The sequence below is a fragment of the Astatotilapia calliptera genome, chromosome 12 (genome assembly GCF_900246225.1).
Source record: "Astatotilapia calliptera chromosome 12, fAstCal1.2, whole genome shotgun sequence".
Classification (NCBI taxonomy): Eukaryota; Metazoa; Chordata; class Actinopteri; order Cichliformes; family Cichlidae; genus Astatotilapia; species Astatotilapia calliptera.
This window is the reverse complement of record NC_039313.1, coordinates 11,690,734-11,711,656: the sequence shown is the minus strand read 5'-3', so window position 1 is coordinate 11,711,656 and position 20,923 is coordinate 11,690,734.

Below are 20,923 nucleotides of genomic sequence, written 5' to 3'. Positions count from 1 at the left end.
AGGTTGGTACTCTGAGCACTCCAAATGACCTTTTAACCTAGAAGGAGCTCGGCCCATTATACTTTTGGTGTAATCCATTTGATGCCATACAGGCAATCAACAGAATTCTTCACAGATGTTCTGAAGGCAAATGAAATAGAGAGATTTCTTTCACTTCCATTCAAAAACCTTGCAAGTTTTGTGTACATGGACTTTTAAGTGAAATCAATTCAATCCCTTCTCGAGGGCAGAGTCAGATGGCTCGACTTTGGAAACGCAGATAAAAGCATTACCTGTTAACTTCTCAAAATGACAGTAATCAATATTGTTATCAAATGACTATGGGAGGCAGGTGGACACTAGAGATTAACCCACAGAGAGTGATCCCCCAAATCCATTCACAGTATCCCATCAGCCCACAGAGTACTACAATGTCTTGGAGTTACTACTAAAATAAAAGTAATATATTACACATTACTTATTACCTCTCTTTAAAACAATGTGGTATATAACCTAATGACTCAATGAAGAAAATAATTTGTTACACTACTTGTTACATTAATTTCATATATTGCTCTGTAACATGACCTATAATGCATTGTTACATAATTATTAGTTAATAATATCAAGCTAATGCCTAATGCTTCAGTGGGAAGTCTATCTGTAACTTACAACATATGCAGAAATCCTTCTTAACCCTACGCTGTAACCCTCAGCACAACCTGACGTGCACTTCTCGAGAAATGTAACTGAACGTGAGGTCAACGCAGCAACGACTCTGACTGGCGTAGAAGAGGGTTGCAGGCTTAACAGGGGTTTCTAGCTACTTCGTAAGTTACGACATAAATAATGACACAAATCTTCATCATAACAAAGAACATTCAAGATTTTTGTTCTAGTGTTTTATTTTTTGCTTCTAGTGCTTAAGGTTGAACACAAAAGTCAACAACACAAGGAAAAGTTTATCTTTACAAAGAGTCGAGTTCGAGTCAGCAGAATGTTTCCGTTTTGGACACCGATTGCATTTTACATCACACTCTTGTCCTTTTGTACAATAACGATAAATTTGATTTCCACATCTCCAGACCTCAGAGGTTGTGGACGACATCATCATTTTCTTCACCATGAACTAACATCAGCTGTTTGTAGTGCAGGAAAAAACAGTCATGTTTGATGTTTTTATTGGGGTTTTTTCCCTATCATACTATCATTCAAATAATTGAAGAACCTTTATAATTGAAGTAAGAACATAATTCTATCTCCAGTGTAATTACAGTATTCAGTACAGTTACATTACCACGTTACTGAAAAATATAATGTGATTTCAGTAATGCTGTACTTTTGAATGCACTGACTTTAATTTATGTTTTTTTCAGGCACATATCTTGTTTTATCAACAGCACTAAAAACTAACATTAGAGTCCATTTTCTTAGCCCAGAACTCTGTTTTTTTTTTTCAAACCAATATAAAAAGAGGTCAAATAATGGACTTGCATTTATCAAGTGTACATGAACACTGTGAACTATATTGTCTTGCAATTTTGAATAAGACTCAAACATGATTCCCAAGATTCTAACACGTGTTATGTTTTATGCTGTCATGATTTTTCACACTGTCTCTCTGGTTCCCTGAAGGTTCTCTTTATTGAGTTAAATAATGTTTAAGGGCATGCTTAATTCAAGCCATCACTCAGTAGTATCAGGTGGGTGATTTGTGTAAGAGATTATTGTTTTTCGGTGCATGAGAATGAATCAAGGTATTAGATGAGCCTTCTTAGGTTTCACATAAAAGGAGACAAAGGAGAAAACCACAGTTCAAAACTTCACCTCAAATTCCCCTACTGACAGTCAGTCTGACCTTATAATACCTGCAGTATAACTTTCATTAGATTCCTCACTCACAGATCATGAAAACAAATCTCATTACCTGCAGATGATCACTGCTGACTAACACTGACCAGAAAAGCTCCCATTTCAAATAAGGGTCTCCAGTTTCGCACTCTAGCACTTTTTTCTTACTGCTTTGTCATGAAATGTGGCTTTGGCATGTAGTTTGACACTCTGCCTTTGATCTTGAGGTGAGTCACGAGTCTCAATCATTGGTATAAGTCAGCCTTTGCATGGAGATCAGATAACCAGGATGCGGTGTAGCTAATGAGGCCTGTCGCTGCCTTCACAATGCTGCATTGTGAAGTTTCCTTTCAGGCACCCCTGTGTTGTTGCACTACTCAGAGATCAAGATTCAGATATTCACCACTAAGTCTTCTCTAACATGACAAGCACACAATTGTATCTAATGATGACTAGTGTGAGCTGGTATTTTCACAGAGCTAGTCAGAGTGTACTTCAAAGGTTAACTTTCAAGGAGTCAAAACTGGGGTATGGTTGAGGGGCAGATTGATGGTGAGAGATAAAGACAGCAAGCAATACATAATAATGGAATTCTAACACTGTGATCAGCAGGACATACAAGCAGTATATTTTATATATTATAGAATCATGGAAAAATATGGAGCTCTGCGATATATTGGTTACCTGTCCAGGGTCTACCCCGTCTTGTCACCCTACAGCAGCTCCCTCCCAACCCTTAATTGGATAAGCAGGAGAAAATGGACGGATGGACAGAGGAAAGAAAGAAAATGTTGTTTCCTTTCAAATAATTAAGAATCATTTTAATGCATTCAGAGTTTTTTCTATGGAGCCTGCAACATGGATGAGACAACAGCTAGTTTTATCTGTCACTCCTGTAGATCTCCGTTGTAGATGCAAGATGAATAGACAATAAAGTGCCTATTATCTGTGATTATTGACAACAGATTCTTTAATAGAACTTATTTTATAATAAGTTTTGAAAATAGCAATTCAAGTCATGAATAGAAAATTAGCATGAATATTACCAAAGAGCGTGTTGGTTATACGTTTATGTTACTATACTTCTTCTTCTTATTATTTTTTTACTAAAGGAGTCATGGTGTAGGGCACCTCTGTACTGGCTTTACGTTTAAGACCCTGCAGCTTCATCCATCTTTTTAAGCCTGCAGCTTATCGGGAGGTCTCTTGTAATTTAGTTATTTCTTCCACCTCAGAACAATTTTCAGACTAATTTTTTTTTCTAAATCCATGACATCTAGAAAAAGTTCTTCAAGGCTTTGTTACACCTAAACTGTGCTACTTTAAACGACTGTAAACTGGAACTGATGAATCGTCTTTTGCTTTGTTTACAATTAGTCCAAATGCTGCAGGCACGTTACTGACTGGGAAAACAAAAGCAGACCAGAATACTCCTGTGTTAGCAGCTTTGCTCTGTACTCTGTGTCTTATAGAATCCAGAAAAAAGTGACAAAATTTATTTTTTACTTAAATGCTCTTTCATCTCCATATACCAGTCAAAAGTTTTAGAAAACTCTATTTTTTCCAGTTATTTATTGCAATTCACTTTGAAGTCCAATGAACAGCTTGAAATGGTAAAAGGGTAAGCGGTGAACTGCCGGAGTTAAAAAAAAAAACTGTAAGGTTACTCAAAACTGAAAAATAATGTACATTTCAGAATTATACAAAAAGGCCTTTTCAGGGAACAGAAACTGGGTTAACAATTTAAAGCTGTTCTGCAGCAGTGGAGGTTGATCAAGCCTTGAAAGCTGGTGCTACTAATTTCTACAGGTGTTCCAGTTTCTTTGGACTACTTACAACCCGCCTGTCTGCATAAAAACAGTGTTGGAGCACACTGTGATACCATACCCTCGTAGTGTGTTGCTACAAAAATGGTGAGAAAAAGCTATTAACTCATTCACTGCCAGCCATTGGCAGTGAATGAGTTAAACCCATTGACTCATTCACTGCCATTGACGGCTATAGACGTCAATGGCAGTGAATGAGTTAACAATGGTAGAGAGACAGACCATCATAACACTTACAAATGTAGGTCTTTCCTGCAGAGAAATTGCAAAGAAAGTCAAGGTGTCAGTGAGTACAGTTTCTTTCACCATCAAAAGGCACTCAGGAACTGGGGCAAACTCTGGGAGGAAGAGGTCTGGCAGACCCAAAGATACAACTGAATCAGAGGACAAGTTTCTGAGAGTAAACAGCTTGCGTGATAGGTGGCTCACAGGACAACAGCTTCAAGCATGCCGTAGTACGCAAGTCTTAGTTTTAACTGTGAAGCGAAGACTTTGAGTTGGAGCAAGAAAGCCATCGTTAAGACGTCAGAATAAGACAGAGAGGCTTGCCTGGGCCATGAAACACCATCACTGGACTACTGAAGACTGGAAGAAGGTATTATGGACTGATGAAAAAAATGAAAACTATGGTTCATCACTCAGGATCAGGATCCAGTAGGTGAAAGGATGCCTCCCCAGTGTGTGGCATGAACTGTCAAACACAGAGGAGGAAGTGTGATGGTCTGGGGCTGTTTTGCTAGATCCAGGGTCGGTGACTTGTACAGAGCGAGAGGCACCATGAACCAAAACAGCTACTGCAGCATTCTGCAGTGCCATACACCCTCTGGTATGCAGCTAGTTGGTCAGGGATTCATCCTACAGCAAGATAATGGCCCAAAACATTAGTCCAAACTATGCCAGAACTACCTCAAGAAAAAAGAACAAGAAGTCAAGCTTGAAAACATGGAGTCTTCCACAGTCTCCAGACTTAAACCCCATCGAGTTGGTTTGGGATGAACTGGGCAGAAGAGTGAAAGCAAAGCAACCTACAAGTGCCACACGTTTATGGAAGCGTGTGTGACAGATATGGGGAGAACCTTTTAAGAAATATTTGGTTTATATTGTAGAAAGAATGCTACAGGTGTGTTCAGCCGTTATATCTGCCAAAGGTGGCTACTTTTATGAGTCGAAAGTTTAGAATACAATCTGGTCTATAAAGTGATTTTATGATTTCTCAAATTGCTTTTTTGTACTATGTTTTAATTTGAGGGTGCAAAGAGGCATTAGACTGCATAACTTTCAATAAAAAAACTGTAAAAATTGGGGTGTTCTAAAATTTTTGACCAATAGTGTGGTTGACATGGTGCATCCGTATATACCCTCTAGACCATTAAGGTTTGCATGCCAATGACTTTTGACCATCCCACAACTGAAGCGTATAACGCAAAAAAATGGGACGAGTTTTTGCTGTCATTGCGCCAAGACCCTGGAATGATCTCTGAAGTGGTCTGAGACATGCTGCTGATCTCTGCTGATCGAGGTTGATCGAGATGGTTTGTTGTTGTGTTATTTGTGCAAGTAGTATGAATGGGGCTTGAGAGAGTCATCTGGAAAACCTTCTCTTTTTCTTATTGGGAAACACTTTGGTTTAAAATGTGCTACATAACTCAATTTACTTAATTATTTGACTGTATTTAGTTTAAACTGCATGTTTCTAATTAATTTAACTTTGTGGATGCCAGAGAGATTCTATTTAAATCGCTCAATGATTAGCTGCTTGGGAAATACCACATGCTGTAAATCTTTCTGGTTTAAATCTAAATGAATCAATCAAAGCTGCCTCATAACCTGACATTATGACTTGTTGATCCAGAGCTTGGTGGCTATTTTCCCCAACAGATGGCAGCCTGATGGGCTTTCAATGAGCCAACAATCCAACCTCCTACCAGCAGACCAGTAAACCAACCAACAAACCAGCCGTTAAAACCCTTCAGACAAGTTGCTTTTAAGTTAACCTAGTCATTCATGGAGCCAGCAGGCCCCCCACCCCCTCCAGACCCTCACAGCTCTAATCCACCTTGCTTAGCCGTGGCCTAGAAGTGCTCATTTCGAGTGCCCCACAATCTGTGGTCACAACAAGCTTAGCTGCGTGCTAATCCGCCTTGTTCCATCCAGCAAATCATTATCCTCTCACTGATACTGTCTACACCTGTTACTGCTCTTAATGGCATACATCCTAATGTTTTTTTCATGCATCTTTCTGCCAAAATATGGTTTCTCCTACAATGACTCAGAGAAAAAAAGAAAAAAGAGTAGACACAAAGACACACGTGCACGCACGCACGCACGCACGCGCACACACACACACACACACAAAAGAAAACAGACAAATAAACAAGCGGAGGGAATAATTACCTGCCAAAAGGACCATGGATTTAAAGTCAAAATAGACAGCAAAGCAGACAGACAAACAGATTTCCGCTCTCACACACGCATTAACACGATAAATTATGTGTCCCTTGTGAATTTATATTGCTCTCTATGAGTCATTAATGGGGGTCAGTAGGTCCCTAAATGCCCATTCCCATGTTGGCTGGTTTGTCATTAATGTATCACGGTCAGTGTCATAATGGAGTCTGCTTTACAATCGTGTGTGTGTGCTCGTGTTATAGTCTGGGATCATACTGATGAGGACGCTCAGGTCATGTCATCTGTAATTATTCTGGCAATTTGAGGCTTTGAGAAACACAGTTTACATTCCAAAGTTAAAAAAAAAAATTGCTTAATTTAAAATAAACAAAAAGAAAAGAACCCAGTTTAAATCTAGAGGGGAGAAAAACAATAAAGAAGTATTCGAATGTGTCAGTTTATTCTTGAGAGCATAGGAAAGAGAATATTTGCACATTATATGCACATTATGTCAAATGATCTCAAATGAAAGTACATGACTTTAACTGATTTCACTGGTTTGTTAATAGTAATCAAAGTGTATTAAAAAAACGAGAGATAATTCCCATTTCAATCCAAGCTTATTTATTAGGCATATTTGAATAGCCAGATCACAACAGTCACCTTAAGGCACTTTATACTCCAAGGTAAAGACCTTCTAGTCTTATAGAGAAAAACCCCAACAATAAGACTAACCATGAGCAAGCATTCGGTGATGGTGGGAAGTAAAAACTCCCTTTTAACACAAAAAAATCTTAAAATCTTGCAACCAGTATGGCGATTAGGGGAAAATGAAAAGAAAAAGGAGAGCCTTCTCTCTCACTATGAGAGAGAAGATGTCATTTAATGACAGGTGGCAGCGGGAGTAGTAGATCTGTTTAATTTTGGGGTTATTTTTATTTACGTATTTCCTGTATTGCTGAAAAATTGTGAAAAATAAATGACAAGGAAACAGATCATAAGCTACCATGTTTCCAAGCAGTAAATACAAGGAGTGATAAAGTTACATGGATATAATATTATGGAATAAATACTGCAGGGATAGACTGTACATAAAGGATGGATGAAATCACCATGCTCCCAGCTGACTTAGGTGTGCTTTAGATGCATGTTGATGCATGTACAGGCTACTTCAAATTTCTGGGATGATGCAAAAAAACATGAAGGCTCATGTTTAAAATAAGTAAATCCCAGGTTAGGTTGGGAAATAAGCTCCTGGATCTAATTCAAGGTCATATCAACGTCATCCTTCTCTTTCTTTTTCTGCATTTGGGGAAGTTTGCTTTACCCAGTTTTACCCTTTAGATAGCATTATATTATATGCATATTTCTTAATCCTCATTATAACGCCTTATCTTGTTCAATGTGACGACCAGATATATCAAACACATTTGGATAAAAAAGGGAGGCGGAAGCTAAAAAAGATTATGTGAAAGTTAAATAACAGAGACACTCTACACTGCAGCATCAACACTTTCTGTTAAAAAGCCAGCCTGAAACACCAAAAAGTAGTCTGGAGGCAAACACTTCAAAGCAGCAGTGTCAGCTTAATTAGCTAGCTAGCCAGAGCTGTTAAAACCTGCCAGAACCAGTTAGCCAGAACAAAAAAGTCAGAATGCAAGGGGGCTTTTGTTTACCTGCTTAACATAATTTCACCACTCTGTCAAATAAATGTAGATGTATGAAGTAAATTAGAGCCTAACCTTCCGTCTCCATATTTATCTCAAAGAACATTTTTCCTTTCTGTTTATTACGCTGTCTGTGCATATGGCTGCATGTGCCCAGTAATTCTGTCTTTATGAATTCTAGAATCTGGGACTCCTTGAAAACAAAAATTATTTTCCTGTGACCTTGCCCTGTTGTGCTGTAAACAGCCCCACAAGATACCCCTACAATTAAACAAAAATATTAATCAAATACTGGATTAATTTTTGATGGTGTTACTTTTTCTGTACCTTCATTAAGTTCTTGATGACATATAATGCCAAACAATACATATGTTATCAATTCGAAAGCAAATGGAATAATTATTATAAAAAAAGAGTGGCAGTAAGGACCACAGCAGTAATCCATACTAAGTGGAGGATCTCTTGCAGCAGCAATATTTCACATGGCACCTGGTGCCTTGTGCACTAAACACTGTCTACAGTAATTCATATTAAGCTGAAATAAGTCTTGCAATAATCTGGATGCTGGCCAAAATTCAGTGCAGAGCAGACATTATTGCCTTGTAGAATACATAAAAGTACACTAGAGACATTTTACCCTTGTAGGAAGCACATTAACACATCTCAAGCACTTAAACAGCACTAAATGTACCTTTAAGGCATTTAGGTGGCCTTGTTGTGAAGTGGGAGAAACCTGGAAAGGTTTAAACAATGAAATAGGCCTCCAAGCAGCTCGTGCAATTGAATCATGAAGTCTGGCAGCCACAGAAAACAGAGTCGAATGTGGAAATACAAAAACATAAAAATAAATGGAAGAAAATAGATTATGACCTTATCCAGACACAAAACTGTGAAAATGAGAGTCACTGTATTAAACTACAATACAGTGAATCATTGTATGACCAGTAGCCACTCTCATTTTTTGTCCATATTTATACAATGTTAAGTTCTAGAATTCCCGGCCTGCACCCGGTCCATTTACTTTAACCAGGAATCCATTAAAATTTCCTTTAAAGGGTGTTATGATATGATGGTTCAGTGAGAAAGCAGAAAGATGCAGCATAGCATGCCGAACACTGTCATGGCGATAACAGCCTATTCTTGTATGATTTCCAGTGCACTGAATCATGCATCATTCAGCTCAAACTTCTCTGAACCCAAAAAGTATCCAGCCGAAGAGTCTCAGCAAGGATTTGCAGGAACCAGGGCGAGAGCAACTGTCTCTCACGCTTTTGAAAAAAGCCTTAGGCTGTAAAGAAGCAGCAAGAGAAGTATACCTCTGAGAGTTCTGATGGCAAAGTGAACAGGGGAAAGAGCCAAGCCTTGCTCTGCTGTTATAAGCCCTGAACTGCATACGCTGACGTACAAGCAGGGGAGAAATTGGGAGTGGGAATAAGGGCAACACAGTGTAAATTTGGAGCACAAAAGGCTTAAGGGGACACTGTGCATTCATCCCTGTGGCCCTGCACACACACATTCAGTACAGTATGCATGGGGCTTAAGAGGTGGCTGTGGAGAATGGCTGGTGAGGAGATCAAAACAAAGCCCATGGGTGATGTTGGAGGGGAGCTCTGAGAATTGGGATGGAAGTCTGCTCCTCATCTTCTGGTCTTATCCACAGTGGCATGTGCACACACTCACACATATATTCACTAAGAGCATAATGACCATAAGAAAAAGGGAGATAACCCAAAAAGGCACACCAGCAGGAGAGAAAGCTGAAACCCACATGCACCACCAGCACAAGGCTTTAACTGGCTGATATTGCCAGGAGTTCCAAGGATAATCCTGTGAAACTGTGTTTGTGGGGAGAAACTTGCTTTCAGTGGCCAGGAGAAAACACCCTCCAAATGTTGAGTGAAGATGCCAATCAACTTCATACCACAGTCATAATCTGTGACCTGGTTTCTCAGTGTTGTCGGCCTCTTTGAGGGGTGAAAAATAACAGCAAAACAGCTCCATCCAATTATTTTTGTTCCATGGCATTTCAACATTTTCTACAAACATGTCTGGTGTTTTCATAGTCACAGCTCAGAGCTACGATTGGCCTGATCTGAACACCATATGTATATATAGCGTGGAACAAATAGTGTGAGTTGTATTTGCACAAGCCCTTAGTGCGATAAAGACTGCCACCAGAGTAGATGCACTCTGCAGCAGGGAAATGTGGCCAAAAATGTACAGAGAACCAAAAAGACAGAATTTATGGGAGTGCAACCTCTATAAATTGTGTCACCCTGCAAGAACCACAACTGAGGTGACAAAGATAGAAATGGGAAATGCCATTTGATTTATGAATTCACATATGTTGTTAATTTTGCACAGGACAGACTCATCACTGCGTTTGCACATAAACAACTCACTCCCAAAGCTGTAAACTGGCGTAGAGGGACTGTTGAGGGAATGTGAAACAGATCTTTGCGGGAATGACAGTTTTAACAAAATTAACAAAACTATCAGCTTGACGTCTGAGGATCTGTTTTGCAAGTCTCAGTGAGATAACACAGAAGACGGTTTGTATTTGTGTTCAGACGTAAAGCTGATTTCACACATAAACTCCAGATCAGGACATTGTCTGAAACTGATCTTCTTTACACACAAACACCACCACAAGTTCTTGCCAGTGGAAATATTTCATTTGTTTTAAGCGAGGATAATGCTGGGATGGACACAGGACGGAGGAGGCGAGACACTAGCTGGCTGCAGTCCTCACAAGCACTCTATCAGACATCAGACAGACTTTGTTCGGGAGCTGGCAGAGGCAAGGCCGCAAATGTCCAAGTCGACTGTATTGGATTAATCTAATATTCACCTCCACTGGGTAATGTCTAGAAAAGTTTAAAGCTTTAGCTCTGACTTTCTGTTATATGGCTTGACTTCAGCACTGTTGGTACAATCAGCAGCAGAAAGAAATCGTGATCATTTCAAGGGTAAAATTCATAATTTATGGGAAAAGAGCTCCTCTTAATGGCGTCATCACAGGAGGAACCAAGAGCCGCAACTGGGGTGACAAAACCTTCAGTATTGCAAATATTCATAACATCATTATGCTTCGACTCGTCTGACTGCTCATCAGATGTTGGAACGGCATCTGAAACCTCCTTCCTCTGTGCCTTTTGGTATCAGAACTGGGGGAAATGAATCCAGCAATCATTCGTTTCTGAAACCAATCCAACGTTCACTTCATGAAGTAATTAGCCGGGCGTGCAGAGGTTAGAAAACAACCAAGGTTTCTCTACTTTTTCACAGTTATCTCATGCAGCTCTGTATATTCCTACAATCAAACATTGGTCAGATGTGTTTACTATTTGATTGATTATCATCATTAATGCTATTTCCTATTACAGTAGAGTTTATTTTTCTTTTGCTAACCTCATAACCCCCTGGAATGCAGTTATCAGATGTGAGTAATACACTACTTATTCTTATATATCATCTAATGAATTTTTAAAATATTTTCATTTCATTGTCACAAAACAATTTCCTCCCTAATCACTGCTTAAATAGAAAATTAGACCTTGTAACCACTATTTACTGCTGACATCAATGGAGCTTCTGTTCTGTTTAGGAAGTGAGCCTTAATTATTGTGATTAGTGACACCTGTGGTTGCCTTATAGTGCCACAGTTTCACATCAACATGAACACTTTAAAAAATGTCTATCATTTTGTCAACGTGTGTAAAATTGCCATCACACAGTCTATGCCAAACAAGTCAATGCAGGCAGAGAAGCTGTTTGATCCTTCAGACCGAGAAGCAATAAAACAAGAGCAGCTTAAATAGAGGGACTTGGTTTCTTTTTGTTTGAACTGTCATTGTAGTCCTCTCCCCAAAACCTGTTTTATGTCTTTGCAGTCAACAAAAATGTGAGAGGAAGAGGTCATAAGAGTAGTTTGCTGAAAGTCTCTCCTTCCTCCCTCCCTCTCAGGCATCTGCCACAGGGGACAGAAGTGAAAACACGCATGTGTGAAAGCTGTCACGTATTTGTTAATTTGCTGACAGGTTTTTCATCCATCTACACTGAAGGGGTTGTGATCCGGTCTTTCCCGTCCCTGTGAAAACGTACAATAACATCTTTCTTTAGTTAAGTTCTATCTTTTTTAATCCTTTGTCTGGGTTTATTTTATATCATCTTTCACTGTGTATTTATTTTGCAGAGGCCTTGCCCCGGCGTTGCTCTCGCTGTTGCTTGACCAAATTTCCAGGATAACATCAACATAGAAAATTGATGAAGCTGTCATCAATGATTAAGTATCAAAGGGATTCATGGCTGTTTACTTTTTACTCCCCTCTTCAAGTGCCAGTCATTCAACTGAGGAGAGAAGGAGTGTGAAAAAAAGATGAAAAAAGCGGTTGGTGAACATTTAGAGACAGATTCCTTTTTGAATGGAGAAAAGCTTTCTTCAGATAACGATACAAATAGTTATGTGCAGATAAAATATATAGCAAATCTGCACCCAGCTTGAAATTTGATTCATGAATTTCAGTATATATGGGTCTGTGAGGTTCCACAGTGCAGTTCTGATCTAGGCTAATATCAGGATGATAGCACCACATTCCAGTGATAATGTGACCTGTTAAGTATAGGAGTGAAATATTTGTCTAAATAACCAAAGACTGGCCTTTTTTACTGTAATAAGGCTGGAAACAGGAGTATGAATGAATAAAGTCCAAGGAAAAAATAAAAAAACTTCAACCCAGTATTATATAAGGAAAACACAAGACTATTTACAGAAAAGAGACATGGAGAAATATAACAGATGCCATGACAAAGACTAAGGGGAAGCTGGGGCTTTTTATACACAGAAGGGCAAACAAGATTGTGGTGAGACATGGGTGCAAGCAATCATACACAAGTGATGATAATCAGGAAAATCATGAGACAACAGACAGGAAGTGGAAGAAATAAGTAAAAAGACAAATTATCAGACAAGAGACTCACATTAATATGAACACAGAGACAGATGAACGCAGGTATTCAAAAATACCAGCACAGCAAATCATAAACAGATCTCCAAAAATACATAACTCCACAGCAGCTGCAAATCAACAGTGCAATAAGGCTAGACAGCATGCTAACAATTATGTAGTAAAGACTGAAATCAAAGAAATAAAAATATCTCTAGGAATCAGATTCACTATTAGAATAACAAAGAATAAAGGACTCCGAACTCAACCTACCAGGACAAATTGTCCTGGGCACAATATTAAACTGTAGCCAGAGGCTTCGGCTCTGGTTTGGTAAGTTCAGAGCTCTGGAGAAAATCGAGTAGTCCCTTAATTGCCACTGTTCCCAGTTTTGCTCTGGCCCAGAATGAGGGCTTCACCTATGGTTGAAATAGTCAGCCTGTCAGCATCCCATCTGGCGGCAGCCCAGCCAACTGGGATTGGGTAGACAAGGCTTGTTAACCTTGGTGGTTAGCTCATCTAAAAATGAAGGAAAATGCTACTTTCAAACCTCTGATACATTGTGGCAATAATCATATGTGGGAAAGGCCTCAAGAGTCCATCACAACAGAAAAAAATCTAGAGTAGGAGTCCCAAACGCTGCTTCAGGCCCCACACTTCAATGATCTGGCAACTCCTGCAATGTTGCTGGAAAGTGTATTGGATTTCATCTTTCCAATAGACCATTTCAGCGACTTTGGAGACAGAGTACACACCACATGGGTGAGCTTGTCCTCCATATCCACCAAGCACTATGTCATGTTTTGCTTGGGAATCAAATCGTTAGTTCACTACCATGAATTTGTGCTCATTTCTTTGTAAGTGAGAAAACGTCAACATTCAGCAGGGGATCAAATAATTATTTCCACCGCTGTACCTGGGCTTCGTGCACGGGCGAGGTCACTGCAGCGTCAGTATGCCGTGTCGTCACAATATCAGCAGTCTGCCAGTGATGACAAATAGCCCTAACTGAGACTGATGTGTATGCCATTAGTTCAAGTACTCAATCAAACATCAAACTGTTGGCTACGTTAAAAAGGACTATTGCTCTACACATGAGGACTGAAGTGATAATAACTCCTGTGGGAAACATTGGCAAGTGATTTTTATAGATCAGTGGCAATGAAAGATGGAAAGGAAGTCACCAAAGTCAAAATATTTCATCATACTGACACCATAAACATATGAGTCAAACTTAGTAATGCTGGATAGGTGGGAAATTGGCTCCAGGTGCTGTTAGACAGAAAAAACAAACATATATATTCTGGAGATGCTGTTGTTGCAAATCTCTGGTGGACTTACAGATCAGCTCATGCCATTGTACAGCCATGATGCACATTTGGAAAGACCTCCTGTCGAAGACTGCAGTCATTCATTCATCTTACACAGTGGTCATTCATCCAGGAAATATATGGCTGTTGATAGCTGCTGTTGGATGAGATTGCTTGGGCTTGTCAGTCACAAGAGTAAAAAGAAACATGTTGTTTCGCGAGTGTGATTACTCTTCTCTTTTAGCAGCCATACCCTAAAAAACAAGAACATCCTGCTGAGATCACAAAGGGATTTGTAAGCAGGCTTTGAGCCACCAGTCATCCCCACTGGGTCAGAACATCTTGTTAAGAAAAAAGTAGTTTCATGATTCAAGTTATTCTATGGCTTCAGCAAAGATCAAGAGTGCCTTAATAGCATTTCAGCCGCCTTACATGTTTGAAAAGAAAACTGTCTGAACTCGTGACACCTGGCAACTGTTGTCTAAGGAGATTGTCTGGTTTGTCTGACTCAGACATCCACATTAAGCTTTATAAAACTGAAAAAGTGAAAGGCTTGTCATGATAATCATTTCACTCGGTCTCTGTCTCGCTGAGAGTTACAACTTGAAAAGAACAGTCTTGATGTTGAGACGGACAGACACAAACTATCTAAATATCTTTGGCACAGAAAGGTTATTTTGGATATAATTGAGCTTGTTTGTAATAGAGTCAAAATAAAATATGTGACATGCCAGCAATACCATCTTTGGCTTGGATGAAGAATTGATCATTATTATGTTGAAGGCTAAATTCTTTTAAGTTGATATTAGTGCAAATATGTCCTCAGTAGATCATATTTGGATGGAATTAGAGGCAGAGGAGCCTTCGTGACCATTTTGTGAACTGCACTGAAACTGTGTTAGGAAGAGACGAGGAGTTCAACGGCTCTGAGTATTGAAACAGCAGCATGAGTGAGAAAAATATTACAGTACGTGGGAAGGATGCTTGTGTGCTTGTGTAACATCTTTGGCTCTGACACAGTCGAGAGGAGTCAGCCTCGGACTGAGGAATGGGTTATGCTGAAACACGCCCACAAGACTGCAATTACTTTAGTGTACAGAGAGGAGTGGAAAGGTCATCGGAAGTTATTTTCTCCAAGATATGATGTAAAAAGGAGATGAATTCAAGTACAGAAGCAGGTAATGCAGAAAGATATTGCAGGGATAGCTGTAGATGTGCAAATAAAAGGAACATTTATGGCTCAGATTTATCGTGCAAATGAAGGAGAGAATCACGTGTTTGAAAGCAAAATGATTGTTTTCACATAAAGATTTATGGTTGGTTTTAAACGATTATACACATAATTATATCATTACATATCTTTTTAAGCATATGTGTGCAAATCAGATGTTTTTTTCCATCATAAGGAGGCTCCCCATTTTCCAAAATGTGTTCCCGGGAGAAATATACAAAAAAACAGTTTTCTTAAAATACAGACCTGCGTAAGCAGATCCCCTCTTCCAGATGATCCACCTCCCATATCTTCACACATTACAGCCTCGCCGTGATATCAGCTCAGCATGTGCGAATGCAGATGCAGCCGTGTGTAGTGGTGGCAGTCGTCCCAAACTGCAGTTCTGATATCAGAAAAGGGATATTTTACTAACCACAGATGTGGCCACTTAAAGCAGTCGCTCTGCTCCCAAGAGGGAGGCTTTTTCAATAAGCAAAATCCAACATAAGTACTGCAGCTCTAAGAAATGTGAGAAGAAGTAGGCGAAGCAATTTAAAGCAGGTGTGGGCAAAACATTTCAAAACAAACTTTCCATCACACGATAAATAACATTTTTAATCTTACTCTTCTTCTAGAGATGCAGTCCCAAGTGTTTCAGATATAGCCTCGCATGCAAAGGGGCAACAACATTTTACATTTCAAGTGATATAGAACAGATTTCTATTTTATGTTCCAGCTATTGGTTCATTTGAAAACCATCATCGGAACAGAGAGACCACAGATATCAGAGTCCCAGCTGATGCCCTAGTTGCACGAATGCTCTTGAATACTGCAATAAGTCTGGCTTGCTGAGTTCTTTCCTTCTTGCCATGCTGGCCATCAAAGGTCCGTTTCTAATTCAGATTTTCAGACATGATCCCAAATCAGTTTGAATCTAACACATGAAGGATGAGACCCACAGCCCTTGTGTGGAAACATACATGGAAAGATCTGAAGCCTTTAAGGGTAGCAGCTGAGTGCTTCCTTTCCTCAACTACACGACCCGGCATGACGAACAGTGAGAAATGTCTTCAAAAAGAGTGGAACTGCAGATGAAATACATTTTGTTTTACAGATAAAACCTCATATGAACATCTGACTTATGGTGGTTTGTATGTGTGTCCTTTAAATCTTATTTCGAAAGCACTTCAGGGATTAATCCTTTAATGGTAAGCATGATGCTAAGGAACCAGCTGGCACACCCAGTATTTGATAGCTGTTATTTGATTGTGATGCTTTCACATCTGCACTCTCTGGTGGTGATGTCACTGAGTATTGTTTGTTGGTTTGGGGTTTCTTCTTCACAGCTCAAAGAAATTTTTTCTGTCATCAGCTGCAGTTGCTTTATGTGGGCGATCTGCCCTGTGTTTATTCTGAACTCAGCCAGCTGTGTCTTTTTTCCTTCAAACCTTCCACGTCGCGCTCCTTGATATAGATTTTCTGCACTAAGGTTCTTTTCTGCTTCCTCTTTTTCTCAATGAACTGTTTTTCTTTCAGATCTACAGTCTCCATTTTAATGTGTGTGTTGTTTTTTTTGGTTTTTTTGCCTTCAATCACAACAAATGAAGAGATGACTAAAGTAAAGTCTGGACACCAACTGGCCTTTTATGTGTGAAGGAAAAGAGATGTGGTTAATAGCAAATAAGTCAGTACTTAATTAACTTTTGCACACTTGAAAGTGGGGACAGTTGACACAACATAGCCATTTCTGTGGTATTTAAATTAATGATAAAAACACCAAATGTCCCCTGCTGATAAAACACTTTTGAAAGATGGTACTTATGTGCCACTGAAGGATTAAGGTAGCATCATGGTGTCTTGTATTTTTGGCTAGCTGCTGAGTGGCTGTGTGCGGTGAGTGTGTGTCATGTCTGCCACTGTCAACGCTCCGTACAATCCATCAGCTCACAGCTGTGACTGCCTGTTGGTTGGTCAAGGTCGCGTCTCTGCTACAAACACACATACACAGACTGTCCTTGCATATTGATGTTCATGATATATATATATATATAGATCATATCTGTGTTATAACTGCACCTCAGTGAGTCCAAACTTTGGGAAACATACTTTGAGCTTTTAAAATTCTATGTGTTTTTTTTCTCTACCTTATGTTTATAAAGCATTTTCTTTTTGAGGTTTGGAGCATGTTTAATTTAATGTCTTTTTCTGAATGTTTCCTCAGTATGTAATTAAACTGTGACTGTCCATCAGCCAATCAGAGCCCACAGCCCCGCCTCTTAAAATGGCTGAGCTCAGTCTGAAGATTACCACAGTCTGAACAAATTTGTCCTTGTCATAATGTCTGTCCAATTAATTTACCTTTTGCAGCTGAGGCTTTGTGCAGATCTTGGCTAATTGCTGCCGCCTCAGTCAAAGTCATCACAAACACAGAACCAGAGAAGAACGGGCCATCTGCACAGTCTGTTCAAGCAGTGACGCAGTTAGTGAAACACAAAATAAAACCCAACAGGTACACGGTATAGACGAACCACCATCTCTTTATTGAAGCTACAAGCACCAATTTAGCCTGTGTGAAAGTGAGGTCTGGACATTTCAATTTAAAACATTTAAATGTTAGAAGTGCAGAGTTAATTGTCATCATCTTTACAAGGTACAAGTGATTTAATTGAGTTTGATAATTCCAAATTGTTATAATTTTCAGTTTTACAGAAGCTGGTAATAACAATATTAGCTCATTTTGTTTCCAGCAAAGCCCAGACACGAGTAATATGAGATGTTCCACCGTGTCCGGGTTTACCTTTGTCACCACCTATGTTGATGCTGTATGGTCCTTGACGATGGGGGTGGGGCGAAGGGGGTGCATGTCTATGTTTAATTCAATTCAATGTTGGTGATAATTGCATGGATTACCTGAAGCCATAATCACATGATGCGTGACGATGGGAAGGTAAAATTCAGGCCATCTGGTCTGCCTGGGTGTGGCTGAGATAAAGCACACACACACACACACACACACACACATACTGTGTGTATGTGGAGGCAATGCATGTAGGAAAATCTCCAGTTATTCCAGTAATGAATTATACCAAGGTTTGAACTCAATATATGTCCAAACATATGAAGAAAGTATGTATTCTTCTTTCCTTCTTCATTTTTTCAACAAAATGTATCCAAGAATCGACTTTACTATAGCATATAAAAAGTAGGTCAATTTTACGCTATCTCAACAAAGCATGTTTCATCAGCATACATTTAAATTGATTGTTTTAATTTTTTTTCTCCATTTTTGTACTTGTCTCTTCAATTATTGTACCACAGCAAGGAAGCAACTCTTAAAGAGATTTTATTTTCCATTAAGAGAGCTTGATATGTGACAAAATGTACCTTTATGTATGTTGCATACTGTATGTTGATTATCAGAGACTTTAGCCTACAACTATCAGAAGTCAAAACTCTCAAATATACCAAAACAAGCAATTATATTAGAAAATCACAGGCATGCAGTAACATATTTGTATTATTCATATGCATCCGCAGACTGTATCTGTCCTTGCATCACTTTTTAAGCCCTCCACACTCAGCTGTATTTCTATCTATTGTTTCTACCTATCTCCTCACCTCCCCTCACCACTATTGCATCATCTTTCTTGCTCCACCCTATTATCACATCCCTACAACTCACTCCTGTTCCTCCTCCCTCTTATCAGCTCAGTCACCAACCTGCCACTTATTCCTCAGAGCAATAGGACACAGCTGCTGGGTATTTGTAACCTCAATACACATGCACACGCATGTGATTGTCCCCTTCTGCCACTCTGGGCTGTAATCAGTGGTGTCTCAGCTGCAGGTATGACCATCTCTTCTCTGAGGACTGCAGAGATCAGTTTCCCCTCCTGGGGAATGACAGTATGTGTGTGTTTGTGTATGTACTACAATTTTCAAACACTTGAGGACAAATTTAGGGTTTAAATTAATTGCCCTGTCTAATTAGCGAAAAACTGGTGTCCCCAAATACTTTTTACTGCAGCTGCATTCAATATTAACTAAAACAATTTGGATTATCTGAGCATTTCATTCTGAAAACCTTTTAAAACAATGTGCAGTGATGTTTGTTTGGCTCCACATCAGACTGACCTGCTGACTCATGAAACTCTGTGGCACTTAATAAAGTCACCATATCTCATAACTCCATCAGCCAAACTCAGCCTGATTGATGATTATTTTGTGGGGGAGGTTTTCTGCTGTTCACTGAGCTGGTTATATATGAAGATTTCCATTCACATGTGATCAGAAATCCTGTAATTCAAAGTTAAAAACAAACGAGTAAAATATGAATCACAATTTAAACACAAGCAGTAAATGCTTACAGTGAAAAACAAAACAAAACAATAAGTTGAAAGATGCTGAAATACTGAACTGCAAAGTTTTGTCAACCATGATTATTAACAACTAATAATAATGATTTTTTTCAAAAAGGCCACTCATCCAATGAATGTTTCATATTCTGGGGAAGAAAGTGACCTTTTTTATTCCATTCCTGCATTATTATTATGCATTTTATGGAGTAGTTAGGTCAACATGTCAGTGTAGTTCTCATAGAAGGAGATTTAAAACAGGATGCATATCTGAGAGGCAGCTTTTGAAGAAATTCATTAATCGTGTGTGTGTGTGTGTGTGTATATGTGCAAGCTACTGTGTGTTTGTCTGCCTATCCATATTATACGTGCATGAATGCACACATGTCAGTGCCTGTGTAAGTTCTCCTGATCCCTGAAGGTCAGCGGTGAGGTGATTATGCTTCAGCTACATCCAGGTCTGGAGCACAAATGTCTGAACTTCCACATTGATTTCCTGTCACTCCAGATGGAAATTCGTACTGTATGCCAGATTGGACTCCACAGCCCCACCTCAACCTCTCTTTCTTGCTCTCTCTCACACACAGACGCGCACATAAACACACATGCAGACTAATCATCCTCAAACTGATGAATCATTTCAAAGTTGGCGGTTAAAAGGTGAAGGATCGGTCTGTGTTTGTGACAGTTTGCTGATGGTTTTTGTGGATGGGTGGAAATGTATTCTCTTGGATCTGGATGAACTGTCAAATGAGGTTATAGGAAACGGTTTCATCTGGAATTTTAATTCTGAAATTTTAAACGTCTGACATGTTATTGAAATTCAAATGACCACCTCCCCAGTATTTCTCAATCTTACCACATGAATATGAATGGAGCAATAGCCTCCATCTGATTCTTCCTTAATATGCATGAGAGCAGAAGACTTGATGAATTGCTAAAATCTGTGTACTGATCTCTATTTGCGATTATTGGACCAAGAAACCAATTGTTCTATAATGAGAACCATTTACGCTTGCTCCGAATGGACTTTTAATGTTATTTGGTTTCCATACTGACCTTATATGAGAGGTCAAGGGTCGTACTTTTTGTGAAGGGAGCATCCGTCACACTTGACATTTTGTACTGACCTCTGTAGAGAGCGCACTGAGGAAGCTGTGAGGGCGGGGAAGCTGCTGACAGTTCATCAGCAAAGGTGCAATGAATGGAAGCGCACATAAACACAAGAAGACACACATGCATACACGCACACACGCTTTCCAGTTTTCAAACGGCACGTCTTCCATCCCACACGTGTTTTAAAAGCTTTTCATTTCAAACAGTGATTGTGGGCTTTAAACACAATTTGTGAATGGGGACCACCATTACGCGTTGTTCATTGCTGTGCT